Here is a 14,564-nt window from a genome sequence, read left to right as displayed (position 1 = left end):
GGAGAATGAGAGAGAACAAAGGTTGAAGGGGATGCAGAACTAAGGAGCCTGGGTTACTGGGAGAATGGTGGTATTCGTGTGTTAAAAAAGGAGGAATAGGAGGGTGTTTGAGGGAAAAGAGAAGTTCAGTGTTTTGTGCTCCAAAGGTTCATTTGCATTTGAAAGCATGGAAGAACTTTGAAGATATTAACTTGGGAAATATGGATCCTGGAACTGTTTCTTGATTATGGGACTGATGGAGTTTACTGGCTAGATTCCTTCCTTCCTTCCTTCCTTCCTCTCTCTCTCTCTCTCTCTCATAGATTGGACCACAATAGGTCCCTGCCCATGCACCACTTAATGGTTATATTTGGGCCTTCCTGACTCACAGTAAATGTCAATACTGTTTCTCTTTTGACCAGCAACCCTGAGCATCTTCCCCTCCCAGTTTGATTTTTTTTTTTAGTTTTTTTTAATTAAAGCGGTCATCCCTTGATTCACTTCTTTAAGAGGCCTATTCACTGAATGGGCCTTACCTAGGGCCAGGATCTCCCACTGCATCCTGGGCCATCTCCAGTCATCCCGATCAATATCTGGCCACTGAACCCAGATGACTCTGGAGGAGAACGTGAGGCTGGTGACCTTACACAGCTCCTCCTTGCTCAACTGCAAGTCGTGTCATCATCCCCCTGAGGTCATGGCCCTCTTTGAGAAAGAACAAACACAACAGTTCCTAGCTAAGGTTCTCCTTCCCCACATGCCTTAAATTGGAAGGAATTCCTTCCAGCATGAGCTCATCGAGATAAACATTTATATAGTGCCCACAATGTACCAGGCACTGTGATGCTTTACAAACATCTCATTTGATCCTTACAACAACTCGGAGGTAGGTACTGTTATCATCCCCATGATAGGATGAGGAAACTGAAGCAAGAAAGATTAAGTGACTTGCCCAGGGTCATACAGCTAGTAAGTATCTGAGGCTGGATTTGAACTTGGGTCTTCCTGACTCCAGGTCCAGTGTTCTATCCACCGCACCACCTAGCTGCCCCATTCTTTAATTGCTTAAACTCAAATTTTCTTTTGAGTATTACTTTGTGTTAACAAGAGGGGAAGGCTGGCTGGACACTGCCCCACATTCCTTATGTTTCTAAGGTTTCTCTCCATTATTAATATGATATCTCACAATGACTGACCTCTGGATGAAGGCCTTCCCACTTCTTACACGGGTAAGGTTTTTTCCAGTGAAATAGCAAAAGAGAGGACTAAGCCCTGGGGACAGCCACATTGAGCAAGAGTGAGCCACATAAAGACACGGTAAAGCAGACTGAGGACTGGCCAGATTGGTAGGAAAAAAGCAAGGAGTGTAGGGACCCAAGAACCTAGGGAGAGGAGAAATAAGACTGAGGATTGAGCCCTGGAGATTCACTGGATACCAGGGCCACAGTGGCTATACCTACTATAGGAATGCTTGAAATCCTCATGTTTATCGAATGCCCATCTTTTTTCATTGCTTAGGCCCAAGTTTATAAGATGAGAAGACCTCAGAATGTAGGGGTGCTAGTGCCCAAAGCTTTCCATCTCCTTGGCGCAGTGGGTCCCCTGAGGGGTGGCTGTTGGGGTCAGGCTGGGCATCTTCCACCTCCTGCTCCAGCCCAGTCTTCCAACTGGGAGGTAGAGAACCTCCAGGGATGAAAAGAGTAATCCTCCCCTCACCTCCTATCTCCTTTGAGGGTAGAGGAGTGGGGCTCTCCACTCAATGACGACCATTCTCACACCTGGTCAAACCCTTCACCTCCCAGTGACTCTGAATCCCTGTAGATTATCACCAAACACCACTCCCCACCCTTTCACCTGATTCCTCATACTCATCTCCCTCAACGCTCCCACTCCAAAGTTCCAACCTAACTCCAGCTCTCCCTTCTATTGTTCCCTCTGAAATGCCTCCTCCATAGGCAACAAACTTCCCTTCAGATTAACTCTCTCCCACTCCTTTCATCTTTTAGCTTTCAGACTTGGTGCCCCTCTGATGACCCAGCCTCCCTCTCCAGTCCTGACTGCCCCTTTACTCACTCTCCTTGGCTTATTGGTCAAGGTGGGGAAGTCAAAATCCTCCTTGCTCCTCTCTACTACTTCCAGGTTCTCCCCCTTCCTCCATCACTCAGTAACTTCTCCTACCTTAGGGTTCATGCTACTCACATCTACCCCCCAATTAAATCCTGGGAGTGATTGTCTACAAAACCCTAGGTCATTTTTCAGATCAGTACCTGGCTTATAATTTTTCCTCTCCTCCCAAATTCCTGCCCTCATATTTTGGGACTCTGACACACATAAAGATTCTTCCTCAAACACTTCAACCACTCATTTTCTCAACCTACTTAGCTTCCATGACCTACTCCTCCACCCCACCTAAGCCACACACAAAGATGGATCTTTCCATCACCCACAAATGGACGATCTCCATGGTCAAGATTTCTGAAATCCCCTCATCTGACCATAATCTATTGCTTTTCACCTCTTCCTCTGCTTTCCCTTACATAACCCTACTCTCCATCCACACAATGATTTCCAGGTCTTTGACCCTGAAACTCCCTCCATGTCATCTTTTCTGCACCGGACACTCCTCTCCTCCCCATTTTGACCCCTTGGTGAACCAATCAAACTGTACACCGTCCTCCTCTCTTGAATCCCCTAGCCCCCTTTCTTTTATCCCTGATTATGCCCTGCCAAATCTCAACCTTAGATCACTCCCACCATTCATTCTCTTTTATTCCTACACACAGCTCCCGGAAAAAGGTGTCTCCTATAATTAAGTGGCCTTAGTCCTAACCAAGGCCAACCCTGGCCTTGTTCAAGAGATCCCATTTCATCCCATCTCCTCAGTTTTTCCCTTCTGCAACCCTGCTCTCACACTTATTTTTAATTTCTCCCTCTCTACTGGCTCATTTCCTAATACACACATGCCCACATCTCCCCTATGCTCAATCTTCAATCCCTTCAATCTCTATCATTCTATGTCTCTTCTGCCCTTTAGAGGTAAACTCCTGGAAAAGGCTGTCTATAATCAGCACCTCCACTTTCTTTCCTCTCACTCTCTTCTTAACCCCCTACAGTCTGGTTTCCAACCTTATCATTCCACTCACACTGCTCTCTCCAAAGTTACTAAGTGCTTTCAGAGGCTAAATCCAATGGCCTTATCTAAATCCACATTCTCTTTGACCTCTTTGCAGCCTTGATCACTCTCTCCTCGATACTTTCTTTTCTCAGGGTTTTCAGGACACCCAGCTCTCTCCTGGTTCTCCTCCTCCCTCTCTGACCACTTCTTCTCTGCCTCCTTTGCTGCATCTTCTTCCAAGTCACACTCTCTAACCATAGATGTCCCTCGGGGCTCTGTCCTGGACTCTCTTCTCTTCTCCCTCTATTCTACTTTACTGGATGATTTCATCAGTTCCCAGAGATTAATTACCATCTTTATGCCGATTTTCAAATGACCCTTTCCTCTCCCTTTCTCTCCACTGCCCTCCTGAATCAGTATTCACGATATCGACGGTGATCCTGAATACGCCTGTATGGTTCAGAATCGCAAAGTATAAGAGACTCTCTGCGTAGAAGGCAGAAGAAGTAAAACATTTAATTAGACACCGGAGGATCAAATCCCAAAACCAATAATTCCAATTCAACATAGCAATAATTGTATCCCAAAACGAGTAAGTCGACTTCAGCGTAACAGCAAGGAAATTAAAACACAATGTGGCAACGAGGAGCCGAGACGTCCTGTAATCTTCCCCTGTAAACGCTCACGAATCCTGATTGTCTGCTTGCCTGCATTCTCTTCTCCCGCAGTCCTGAGGACTTGCAGTTCTCTCTCTCTCTCTCTGGCTCCTCCTCCTTGGGCTGAAATCGGATTCTGAATTCTGAGTTCTCTTCTCTGAGATCAATGGCTACCTTCTGGACACACACACACACACCAACGTATACACACACATATATACACATATATACATACATACATATATACACCCTTCTTAGGGCCCGAGGGCTTTACACCTAATCAGTAAAAGGGTGTGGCCTTGGGGCCTCATACCTAATCAGCAAAAGGGTGGGGGTCTTCCTACAAACAAGTCTCCCCAATCAAGCTTCCCTTAACTAGCTCCACCTGAGGCCTGTTAAATGGGGAAAGATCTTTAATCACATTAACACTACACCTCCAATCTCACATCTCCAGCTGCCTTTCTGACATCTTGACATCATAACCTCAACATGTCCAAAACAGAACTCTTTCTTTCCCCCCCTCCTATCTTCCCCATTACTAGAGAGCACAACACCATCCTTCTAGTTCCTCAGGCCCCTAAACTAGGAGTCATCTGGACTCCTCCTTCTCTCTCATATGATGCCAAGTCCTGTAGTTTTTACCTTTAAAACAAATGAATATGTGTAATGTTAAGAAGGGTGGGAGTTTAAAAAATTGTTTACCCTTTTGGAATGCTAAGGCAATCAAGTGCCTTTAATGAGTCTTGCCTTTGTTTGAGTCTGGCAGGTAAACTTGGACCTTTCGGTTTTTGTTTTGGAGTGCTTCTCAGCATGAGGCAATCGGGTGTCTTTGAGTCTTGTCTTTGTTTGAATCAAGAGTCATTGACTGAAAACAACATACATAATATGGTGACGATGATTCAAGATCTTTCCTACACCCCTTTTTGCTAAGTAGGTGCTGAGCCCTCAGGGCCCTGAACAGGGTATATAAGCTCCGAGGTTGGCATTTTGCTTTTTTGGGGTACATTCACTGGAAGAGTGTTGGTGTGGAGACTCTGGGTAGCCATTAAGGAGCCCCCCACCCCCACCCCAGCTTTGAAAACCCAGATGTTGGTGCTTCTCTTTCTGCTAACTATGCGTGTGATGTCTTGATCAGACAAAAGCATGTCTGTTGACCTGTTTATATTTTCTGTTTGTATTTGCTCTGAAGTTCAGGGTGCTGACTTTCTTCCCTGAACTAAGTGAATGATATATGTATGTTTAATTAAAGTAAGGCTGTTAATCCCTTAAAGTTGCTTTCCTTAGAAAAGCAGATCAAAGAATCTGTGCTAGCAGCCCTCCTGTGCTCTTGTTGGTTTTTCACCTCCACGGCAGCTGCTAGCAACATTGTTGTTATAATATGTCCCTTTATCTCCCCTGATGCAGCTATCCTTCTTCTTCCTGGTGCAGGCCCTCATCACGGTCATGCCTGGACTATCTGCAATGGTTACTGGCGGGGTGGGGGGGTGGGGTGTCTGCCTGCCTCAAGTCTCTCTGCACTCCAGTACATCCTCCATTCATTCACCAAAGGGATTGTCCTAAAGTGCAGGTCTGATCACACCACCCCATGCTCAAAAAAATTCCAGCGCTTCCCTGTGGCATTCCAGATCAAGTACAACACCTTTTTGGCGTCTAAAGCCCTTCATAGCCTGGCCCCACCTCCTCCCTGTACAGTCTTCCTATGCCTTACTCCCCACCACACTCTTTGATCTAGGGATACTGGTCTTCTTGATACTCCTTGAACAACCCTCCATCTCTCAGCTCCAGGTAAGTTCTCTGCCTGTGCTGGCCTGGACTGCTCTATCTCTTCTCCTCTGACTACTGACCTCCCTGGCTTCCTTTAAGTCCCAACTAAAATCCCACCTCCTACAAGAAGCCTTCCCCAATCTCTTAATTCTGGGGCCTTCCTTCCTTTAATTATTTCCCATTTATTCTGTATAAAGCTTGCTTTGTATATGTTTGCTTACCTATTGTCACCCCCATTAGATTTTAAGCTCCTTGAGGGCAGGGACTTTCTTTTACCTCTTTTTGCATCCCCAGTGCTTAGTATAGTGCCTGGTACAGGCACTCAGTAGATTTTCATTGGATTATATTATGTCGTAATGAATTCTTTGATGCTGATTAAGAGCTACTTCCTGGCATTCAAAATGGATCTTTCCAGTGTGAACTCTCTGGAGTTCACAACAACTGTGTTCTGGAAGGCCGTCTCTAATTCTTCACATTTATAAGAATTCTCTCTAGTATGAGCTGTCTGATGACGAATAAGGGTCTGACTAGAGGTCTTCCCACAATCCTTACATTCACAAGATTCTTCAATAGTGTAAATGCTCTGATGTTTAATGAAGTATGAGTTCCAACTGGCCCACATTCCTTAAATCCTGTGTGACTTCTTTCCATTATGAATTCTTTCATGCTTAATAATGTCTGATCTCTGGCTGAATGCCTTCCCACATTCCTTGCATTAATATTTTATCCTCCATTAGACTGGGAGCTCCTTTAGAGCAGGGACTGTTTTTTCCCTTTCTTTGTATCCCTAGCAATTAGCACAGTGCCTGGCACATAGTTCACACTTAATAAATCCTGTTGACTTGACTTGAATAAAGTTTCTTTCTAAAGTGAATTTTGTGATGCCGAATAAGATGCGAGTTCTGCCTGAAGGCATTCCCACATTCCTTGCATTTATATGGCTTCTCTCCAGTGTGAATTCTCTGGTGTTTATTAAGGCTTGAGCTGTGGCTAAAGGTCTTGCCACATTGCTTACATTCATAATGTTTCTCACCAGTATGAGTTTGGTGTTTCTCTCCATCATGACTTATTTCATGTTTAATAATGTCTGAACTCTGGCTAACAGTCTTACTAAATTCCTTGTATTCATAAGGTTTCTTTCTAGTGTGAATTAGCTGATGTCGAATAAGATGTGAGTTCTGTCTGAAGACCTTGTCACATTCCTTACATTTATAAGGTTTTTCTCCAGTATGAATTCTGAAGTGTTGATTAAGGGATGAGCTCTGGCTAAAGGCTTTCCCACATTCGTTACATTCATAAGGCTTCTCACCAGTGTGACTTCTCTGATGTTTAGTAAGACTGGAGCTCTGCCTGAAGGCCTTCTCACATTCCTTACATTTATAAGGTTTCTCACCAGTGTGAATTCTCTGATGTTCCATGAGGTATGAGCGCCAACTAAAGGCTGTTCCACATTCCTTACACTCATATGGTTTCTTTCCACTACGAATTCCTTCATGTGTAATAAAGTCTGAATTCTGGTTGAAGAGCTCCCCAAATTCCTTATAGTCATCAGATTTCTCACAAGTGTGAATTTTCTGGTACTCAGTAAGAACGGACATCCACCTAAAGGATTTTCCACACTGCCTACACTCATGTTTCTCTCCATCATGATTTCTTTCATGATTTATAATGGTCGAGTAGTTCATGAAAGCTTTCCCACATTTATAAGATTTGTTTTGAGCACAAATTCTCTGGTTTTGGATAAGAAATGAGTTCTTCTGGAAATCCTGTCCACCTCTCAAATCACAGGGTTTGGTTCTATGATATTGATTAAAGAATGTGTAATTATGAGAGAGATTCCCATGAACATCATAATCCCATGATCTTGGGTGCTTGTATGTGCTCTGATGAAAGTTGCTCCTGAAGTCAGCATATTGATGACCTCTCTGCTCAAGGAATGTTTTCATTTTTCTTCCTTTTCTCTCTTTTTTCTCAAAAAGTTTACATTCTATTGGAGACATAACATGTACATATATGAAAATATACAAAGTAAATCCAAATAATTTCAGGGATAGAGGGCAATCACTAGCAGGGAGGCCATGTGGCTAGGCCTGGGGCAGGAGGTGGCACATGAGCTGAGCTCAGAAGGGATCAGGGCTGTAAGAGGCACAGGGGAAAGGGCAGTGCATCCCAGGTGTGGAGTGCAGCCTGTGACCCTGGGGGAGGAGCAGCAAGAAGGCCAGTGTGGCTAGACTGCAGAGGGCATGACAAGAAGGGATGTGTAAAATCTGGGGAAAGGCCTTACTGCCACAGAGGAGTCATGGCATCCTAAGGCCCCAGGGAATCACTGCAGCTTCCTGAGCAGGGGGGGGACCTGGCGAGCCTTGGGCTTTAGAAATGCTGACTGGGCAGGACAGCATTCAGAGATCATTTTTTAAAGTCTTCTCATTTTACCAATAAGAAAACTGAGGATGAGCAGGTCCGTATGCCCTCAAGGGCATACATACCGAGTTATCCCGTGTGTGCATTGAGAAGAAACAGAGTGATCTCTGCATGAGCCTCAGGCTTTGGATTTCCCTACCCTCAGAGACTGGGCCATGTTGGTAAATCCCCAGCATCACATGCCCCTGGGGACCCACCAGAGACCACCTGCACCATTCCCCACTTCAGAGAAGGCCATACCTGAGGGCCCAGCCAGGTTGTGGCATCCACTGGCTTCTAGACACCTGGCAGAAGTGACTGTTCTCCAGGGACAGGGGCTCCTTGGGACCTCTCCCTGCAGATCCAAGGCTGATGGCTCTTCCTCTTGTTCCAGCCGGGAGACCAGGTGTGGTTTGTCCTCTATTAGCCCTGCCAGTGGGAGAGAAAAGGAGACAGCTCTGTCCTCAGGATGGTGGCAGGGGGCTGGGCTTTGACTGCCAATGGACGCTGGAGGAACAGAGGCAGGTTCTGCAGCAACTGGCTATAGGTCAGAATCAACCAATCCATAAGCATCTATTAAGTGCCCACTATGTGTGAGGTGGGAAGTTGCAGAGTGAATATGGAGCCAGTCTTAGAGACAAGCTCTACCTCTAATGCATACCCGCCATACAACCCTGGACACTAAAATGCTCGGTGACACATGCAGCTTTCCAAAACGATAATCAGTCAACCAATCAATTAACATTTATTAAGCACCTAGTGTGTGCCAGGCACCGTGCTAAGTCTGGGTATACAAAAAGAGGTAAAAGACACCCCTGGCCCTCAAGTAGATCTAATGGGAGAGAAAGCATGCAAACAAATATATATAAACAAGCTACATATAGACAGGATAAATAGGAAGCCATGAACAGGCACTGCAAGTAAGAGGGGTTGGGGAAAACTTCCTGTAAAAGATGGGATTTTAATTGCAACTTACAGGAAGCCAGGGGAGTCAACAGAGTAGAGAAGATAGAGTGCTCCAAGCAGGGGGCCCAGGCTGAGAAAATGCCTGGAGCTGAGAGATGGAGGTTCTTGTTCCTGGAACAATCAGGAGCCTGGGGTCACTGGACTAAAGAGGACGTAGTGGAGAATAAGGCGTAAAATGGTTGGGAAGAGAGGAGGGCACTCAGCTAAGAAGGGCTTTGACAGAGCATTGATCCTGGAGGCAAGAGCGGGTCATTGCAGTTTACTGAGCAGGAATGTAACTGACAGCCTGGGGGCAGGCAGACCCCCCCCCCAACCTTCCCAACAGCCACTGCAGTGGTCCAGGTGTGAGGAAATGAGGCCTGTCCCAGGGCGGGCACAGGAGAGATGCTGCAGAGTGAAATCAACAGCCCTTGGCATCATATTGGATCTAGAATGGAGGCAGTGATTAGAGTGGAGGATGATGCCTTGGTTGTGAGCTTAGGGCATTGGGAAGATGGCCGAAACCTCTACAATAATAAGGAAGTTTGGAACAGATGAAGGTTTAGGAGGAAAGACATGTTTACTTTAAGATGTCTATGGGACATACAATTGGAGATGCAAGTCTGGAGAAAAGCAGAGAGGTGAGGCCTAGAGGAGCAGACTTAAGAATCATCAACATAGAGATAGTTGAATCCCTAGGAGCTGATGAGTTCACCAAGCAAAGTAGTCTAGACTAGGAAGAAGAGGTAGCCCTGTGGGGCAGGCAGGATCTGGATGTTCTCAGCAGAGTGGTCAGACAGGTAGGATAAGAACCAAGAGAGAACAGAGAGGTCGAAAAGGCTGAGGACTGAAAAAAGGCCATAAAGCTTAGCAATTACCAGGTCATTATTATGTTTGGAGAGCAGTTTCAGTGGAATGATGTCAGGCTTCAGAGAGTTAAGAGAGTGAGAAACCTATTGTAGATGGCCTTCACAAGTTTAGGGAGATGAAAGAAGCCAGGATCAAGCGAGGAGGTTTTTGAAGATGGGGGGAGACACAGCCATGTTTGTAGGCAGTAGGGAATCAGCCAGTAGACAGAGAGAGACTGAAGTTGGGTGTGGATGATAGAGGGGGCACTCAGCTGGAGACAGGATAGAATGAGATAATTTGCACATGTGGAGGAGTTGGTCATGGTCAGGAGAAGGTCCACCTCTGCAGAGAGCATCTGGGTGATAGAAGACATGGAGAAGGAGAACAAGGGAGTTCTCAGCAAATGGCCTCAAATCTTTCAGGGACATGAGGCAAGCTTGTTAGCTGAGAGGGTGCGGGAAGGGAAGCCACGGGGGCTTGAGAAGGGATGGGAAGGTTCTGAAGAGCTGCTGTGGAGAGAGGGAGAGTGAGCTGATGAGGGAGGCACAGCATGTGGCCTGGCAGCAGTGAGGGCCCAGTGGAGACTGTGTAAAAGCTTCATAGTGAACCCAGTTAGAACAGTTTGATTTTTTTCCCCACTTCATTCAGCAGCACATTTGTAGGAAGGCAGGTGATGGTGAGGGTGAGCCACAGCTGAGGCTCAGTGGGGCATAATTGGCTATATGATCAAGGAGCAAGGGGTTCAAGAAAACTGTGTAGGGTTGACCTGGTTCACCAAGGTGCCAAGACAGGGAAGAAGATATAGCCAGTGTGGGGGTGGTGTCTGGGAGAGAACTGAGGAATGATAGCACTGGAGGTCAATCAGAGGTGTGAACAAAGAAGAGGGTTTGGGGGTTGCAAAGCAGAGGGAAAGGAAGAATGACAACAGATTGTGACCAGATAAAGAAATTTCAGAGTCCCTGTGAACAAGGACATGGTGCACTTGCAGGGGACAGCAAGATCAAGAGGATAACCATCTCTGGGTGTGGCTGAGGCAGATGAGGAACTGTGAGGTTAGCGTCTTTGAGGGAATGTCAGTGTGTATGTGGGTGTCCTTTAGTATGAGGGCAGGAACTGAGAAAGACTGTGAACCAGGCACTGAATTCATTGTGGAGGGAAGGGAAGTGGTTGGCAAATGAGGGCTCCTAGAATTTTGACTGGTGGTAGACATGGCTTGAGTAACCCTCAAGGTGGGGAGAAGTTACTGAGTGACAGACAGTGGTAGAGGGAGAGCCTGAAAGTGGCGACGAGGAGCAAGGAGTAATCCAACCACCACCACTACCTCGAATAGTGTGGGGAATGGGTGAAGGTTCAGCTAGTACTGGGAAGGGTGGCTGGGAGGTGGTGTTATCTGGAGGGAGCAGAAGTCTCTGAGAGCCAGAAAATGGAAAGAATGGAAATACTTTAAGAGGAAATCTAGTTTGTTGCTTGTGGAACAGGAATTCCAGAGGGCACAGTAAAAGGGTTGGGTGGCAGGTGTTGGTCACTGAGAAAACAGGTTAGGTAAGTTTTCATTGTCCACAAGGGTTTGGCTTCAGGGTGGAATCCTCTTGGGGCATAGACAAGCACTTGAAACTGAAGACACAGGAGACCAGGCCGGAATGACCCTCATTTTCTTCTGTAAAAGGGAGGAGTTTGGGGCACAAGGAAATGGAGCTTCAGATACAAAGGCAAAAATACAATCGTCCCTGCCTTCGAGGGTGTGACCCATTGTTCAAGGACCCCTTCGGGTCCTTGGGTACTGTACCCTTCGGTACTGCTGCCCACCATACAGTCAAGATGCAGAGACTGTTCATTAGGCTCAGAGTGCAGGCATCACTAAGCAAACAGGACCAGTGAGCCTGGAGCACCACTTCCAGCAGCCTTATAGTGTTTCTGGTTACCTAAGCAGGATGGGTACAGAGGAATTTCAAAGAATAAGGGAAGACAATGATTTACAGACCAAAGGACAGAGGGCAGAAAGGGAAAAGCTGTGTTAGGTTAATACTGGAGCTATAGCTGGAGTTTCAAGCTTGAATTCGCAGACAGAGCAGGAACTAACCAGTTAACATCAGGACCACAGTTGATGTCTTCGAATTTGCCGTCTAGCTAGTTACAGGTTGTCCTTATTTTAAGTAAATGGTGTTAAGAAAGTTAAGCCAGAAATTTTTTTACAACAAGGGGAAACAACAGGAACCTACATAAATATATACAATATACTTAGGTGAAAACACATGGCAACTGGAGGAAAGCAGGCACCAGCAGCTGCAAGGAGTCAAGAAAGACTTCATGTCAGGAAGGGGTGGAGCTGAGCTCAAAAGGCAAGTAGAGCTTCTGAGAGGCAGAATTGGGGAGGGAGCCCTCCTGGCCAGGGAGTGGGGGGAGGCAGCCCTCGGAGATGGAGATGGATCCGTATGAACAGCCCCTTATCAGAGAAGTTTGATAAGAAGTCAACATTGTCTCTTCTAGCTTACACTGTTGTTCACACAAAAGCTTTTTAATTTTACAGAATCGTGATTGCCTAATTTAATAATAATTAACATTCATATAGTTAAGTTTTGCAATGTGCTTTGCATGTATCACACAACCCACTTTATCCTTACAACAATCCAGGGAAGAAGATGCTATCATGACCCCACTGCACAGATAAGGAGGCTGAGGGGGAGAAATCAAGTGACTCGCCCTGGGCCACGCACCTGCTAAATAATTGAGGAAGAATTAGACTGCAGTCTTAGTTCCGCTCTTCCTCCACCGCAGCTCCCCAGATGCCTAGCTTGTCTTTTGTGATTTCTTTCTCTGGTTTGTTGTCTTACTCTAATTTCTCCCAAAGCACGAATCTGCAAGTTACCTCCTTCCAGTCTCCTTAGTAAGGCATACCATTGGGAATTTATCCTCCATTGGGGTGTAAGATGCTGGTCTAAACCTGATGTCAACCTCAAGCCTCTCCCTTCTCCAATCTGCCCTTCAAATGAATGCACCACCAAAGTGCCAGTCCTAAAGTGCAGGGCTGACCAGGACACTCCCCTGCTCCTTAGAGCGCAGTGACTCCCTATGGCTTCCAGGATCAAATGCAGACACCTCTGCTGGGCAGCCAAAAGCCTTCACCGCCTGGCTTCAACTTCCTGCCTCTCCCCTACTGTGAACTTAACAAACTCGACCATTTCCTTACAGAAAGAACAGGAAAATAAGAGTGTACATCTTCCGAGCCCAGTCTTTAAGGAGCACACTCCGTCAGCCCAGTTTGGCTCTCTGGCGTTTGGCTTTGTCGATGTTACTTCCATTTTGGGAACACTATTTCGCTCCTCATTGATCTTCCTCAAACCCTTTGCCCTGCAGAATCAAAATCCTCCCTTGCATGCAGAGGCAGAAGCGCTCGACCCCCTTCTGCAGTCTACTTTCCTCCACGCTCTCCAGGGTCCGGCCGCAACTGCCTCTCCCCCCTCCCCACTCCGGCTCCAACCTCCCCGACATTCCATGGGCTGCCTGCCCCTCACGTCCCCAGCCCTCCTCTTTTTCAAAGCTCAGCCTAAGCAGCGTCTTTCCTAATCTCCCAGGTGCCCGGTGCCCCACCCCACAACTGTCACGTACTGATTTTGTATATAAGTTATACCCCCTTTTATACACATGCTGATATTTCCCACCCTCAACCCCAAAACAAAGGTTTCCTGAGGGCGGGGCTGATTTCATTCTTGTCTTTCTATTCCCAGTGCCCAGTTCCTTACCTGGTACACAGTAGCAGCCAAATACATGTTTGTTGATTGATTTATAAATTTATTTCCAGCTTCCCCCAGTTTTCTTTTGAAAAAGCAGAAGGAAGGGAGGGGGACTCATCTCTCTTCTTTGGGACCAAGCTCCATCAGTGCCATCTTTTTAAAAATATATTTTATTGACATCTTTTGTTTTTATCCTAAATACATTTCCTTACTTAGCTGTCCACCCCCTCACCTCAAAAAGAAAGGAAAAAACATTTCAGCAAAACTAACCAAGCCACGGATGACGTCTGACGTTAGGCGCTACATTCCACAAATGGGCTCCCACACCTCGGAGTGGAGGCCTTTGGGGTGAAGGTGCCTCAACTCCAGGCTGTTGCTAAAGGAAACAAAACAGTAGCTCCCATGGGGGAAGGGCCCCTGAGGTGGAGAAGGGGCGGCCAACAGGAGGCTGGAGAGTGGCTAGGGAGCAGAGGCGAAAGGAGAGCTGTACAAGTGATCAGAGCTTAAAAGAAGGCTTGAGGCTCTGCCAGGAGGAGCTAATGATAACAACACCAAGCACTTACGAAGAGCTTTACAGATATTATCTCATCCAACCCTCACAACATTTGGAGGTAGGGGCTATTATTATCCCCATTTTACAGATGGGGAAACTGAGGCAGGAGAGGTTAAGTGACTCGACCTGGGTCACACGGCTAATAAGTGTCCAAGGCAAGATCTGAACTCAGGTCTTCCTGAATGCAGGTCCAGAGCGCTATCCACGGTGCTCCCTAGTTGGATGCTCTGAGGAAGAAGAAGCTGCTGGTCCTCCAAAGAATGAGCAGGACCCACAGAATCCACCAGGCGAGAGATCATCCAGTCAGGACCAGGGGAGGGAGAGAAGAGGAGGAGGAGGAGTTAGTGATTCCCGAGGGGTTCAAGGGCACTGAGGCGACATGTGTCTGTCCTCTTGATCACAACCTTAGGGAGGGACCGAGGCCCTCCCAAGACTGTCCAGGTAGATGCCAACTCCCCTGGGCTGGTGATCCCTGAGGGCACAAAGATCTGGAGCCTTCCACATGGCACTAAAGACCACGGGGACACACCTTGGATTTTCCTCACTGTCCCACTGAAAACAAGGGAGAAAAA

At 46.7% G+C, this 14,564-nt stretch overlaps 1 protein-coding gene and 1 pseudogene across 1 annotated transcript in view; one reads left to right on the top strand and one right to left on the bottom strand.

Moving 5' to 3' along the window:
- The window catches only part of LOC118839933 (zinc finger protein 91-like), a 242,790-nt gene that overhangs the window by 70,152 nt on the left and 158,074 nt on the right, over window positions 1-14,564 (top strand). The gene's annotated exons all lie outside the window — the stretch shown is intronic.
- LOC118839952 overlaps window positions 5,786-14,564 on the bottom strand; it is a 228,461-nt pseudogene continuing 219,682 nt past the window's right edge.

This window comes from Trichosurus vulpecula, chromosome 2 (genome assembly GCF_011100635.1).
Source record: "Trichosurus vulpecula isolate mTriVul1 chromosome 2, mTriVul1.pri, whole genome shotgun sequence".
In the NCBI taxonomy this organism is placed as follows: Eukaryota; Metazoa; Chordata; class Mammalia; order Diprotodontia; family Phalangeridae; genus Trichosurus; species Trichosurus vulpecula.
The sequence above is the reverse complement of the archived record's forward strand: the minus strand, read 5'-3'. Positions and strand labels throughout refer to the sequence as shown.